Source organism: Electrona antarctica (genome assembly GCF_951216825.1).
Source record: "Electrona antarctica genome assembly, chromosome: 10".
NCBI classification, from domain to species: domain Eukaryota; kingdom Metazoa; phylum Chordata; class Actinopteri; order Myctophiformes; family Myctophidae; genus Electrona; species Electrona antarctica.
The window spans coordinates 35,467,583-35,470,082 of record NC_136791.1 but is presented as its reverse complement, the minus strand read 5'-3'; the positions used below and the strand labels follow the sequence as shown (position 1 = coordinate 35,470,082).

The window sequence follows — 2,500 nt, the reverse complement described above, 5'->3', positions numbered from 1 at the left end:
CACGCACGCACGCACGCACGCACGCACGCACGCACGCACGTCAAGTGGCCTGGACTGGCCCGGTGGGCATTTTTAATATTTTTTTACACATGGAGGGATGTTTTTCGTTATAAAAGTGGTGTTATTAGGGCTTGTTTGTTTGTGTGTGCCTCGACAGAGCGGGGCGGTAGAGTATCTGCTATCTGCTTGGCGGTTGTGGTGGGCTGGTCTGGGCCAAATATCAGGGCCGAATTTTTGACCCAGTCCAGCCCTGCGCACGCACGCACACCATAATAATGCTTGAGCCCATGTCGTGTGACCACATGTTGTTCCCTGAGTAAACATAATGCTTGTAAAGTGGAGTTGAGGTCATTTCCTAACGCATCCCCTGTTGAGTTTGGTCGGAAGCTGCAGTCCACATTGTCTATGTTCAAACCACAAACTCTTTTAACTGGCTCCTTTGGGACGAGGGGATAGGACGATCCCACGCTAGCTCTTCTGTGCATGTGTGCGTCTGTGGATATTTGACTGTGTGCATGTTTTATTTGGTGTGTGTGTGTGTGTGTGTGTGTGTGTGTGTGTGTGTGTGTGTGTGTGTGTGTGTGTGTGTGTGTGTGTGTGTGTGTGTGTGTGTGTGTGTGTGTGTGTTTACATGTGCATTTGCATATACATTTTGTGTGAAGAGGGGAATTCTCACCCCCCGGAACGCATCAGGAATGAACTCTAACTGCTCTACTGGTTTCCCTTCAAAGACGCTGCCTTTGGCTTCAAACGTCTTTGCGTGCAATTGACACCGGGCGAACACCAGGCCAAAGCGTGGGCAGGACTTTTATCATCGTTATGTAAAGACGGTGAAAGGGGGATCAAAATGGGGGGGACAAAAGTGTTGTGTTTTTTGTTTTTTCCCTAGTCTTTATGTCATCAGTCATGTGTTCCTCTGAGCGTATATATCAGTTGAAAGGCAACAAGCTTTTATGGATGCATCAGCACAAATATAAACGCTCTCTTAATTACTTACAGGGGTCGAGTTCTCCAGCCAGCACAGTAAAATCCTCAGGGTTCCCTGAAAAGGGCTTCAAAATGTTTACATGGATTTTCATGCTTTCTCAGCTCAAAATACACTGAACTGATATATTTAGTTAATACTTTGCCTAAATGCATAATGATGAATTTGCTCCACAGCATCTTGGAGTCCTGTATCTTCCTCTCTCTATCTCCTGCTCTCTCCCTCAATGTGAGCTCTGACACAGCTGGACTGCTGTTTACAGAACACATCATTCATCAGTGTGGACGCTAACATAATTATAGTTATAGTACTTTGTGTGAAATTAAAATGTGTTACCAAATAATGTCACAGAAACCGATTAGAAGAACAAGGTCATATTTATGGTCGCCTATACAAAAATCCGGCTACAAAAAAATGTTGTATACTGTATGATTGTCTGAACACAAACAGTGTTACACTGAGTATTTTATGTTTTAAACCAGGCGTCTTCAACATCGTCAATTGGTTTTTACAACGTTTTTACAAAGTTTGAAAACGTCGCTATACCAGCTTGGGGAAATCATGTTTCCCCCAAACCGACTCTGCCTCCCAGCTATGCCATGTGGATCTATACATCAACGGGGCACATCCGCTCTTATAAGTAACACACGGACTCCAGCTGTCCAGCAAACTAGAGGGACGGAAGAGATAAAAAGCATAAGAGAAATAATACATTTCAGCTGCTGTTATTGTCATGTTTGTGTTTTAGTCTACCAACAGATGTGGGATTTGTTTCATCGCTTGTTTTATTCCCCAACTATGTTGCACTTTTTGTGACTTTGTTTGAAAATGTGGGACAGAATATGAACCAGAAGCTCAGCTGTGCAGTGGTCCTGTGTCTTCTGATGCTGAGTCTATTGGCTTTCTGTTTTCTGCTTTATTTTGGAACTTTCCCTGTGGACAGAAAAGTCCATCTCGTCTCCTCCTTTGAAGAACGGGATAACAGGAACAAGATAACAACACAGTATTCATTTCCCAAGGAGAGGACCTTTGTATGAAGGCCATTGCTTTTCACTAAATTTGAAAGCAAAGCCTTCAAACATAACTTTGTAATTCTATTATACTCTTGTTTGCTTGGGCATGCTTTCATATTTTCATCTAGTTAAGACCTGAGGCCGATTCAATATGCCTTCTAAATCAGCCGTTCTCACACTTTAACGATTTTTCAAAAATAGCAGATGTATACAAGCTCGCAGTGAGCTTGTACATCTGCTATATTTGATAGCCAATACAAAAATCAAAAATTACACAGATGCTTTCCCGGTTTTAATGTTTTAAAAGTAACCACATAAAGCGTTTGATTTGGTGTAGTGTAGTGAAATAGTCACCACTCATAGTGTAGGTACTGTATATATGTGAATGGAAGCTTTGAGGGTCTCTCAAAAGCTCCCATTCTCTCTCTCTCTCACTCACACACACACACACACACACACACACACACACACACACACACACACACACACACACACACACACA

General features: G+C 42.8%; 1 protein-coding gene across 1 annotated transcript in view; it reads left to right on the top strand.

The window, feature by feature from the left end:
• atrnl1a (attractin-like 1a) overlaps nt 1–2,500 on the top strand; it is a gene marked incomplete at its 3' end in the record, with an annotated part of 286,121 nt that overhangs the window by 283,276 nt on the left and 345 nt on the right. The window lies entirely within an intron of this gene.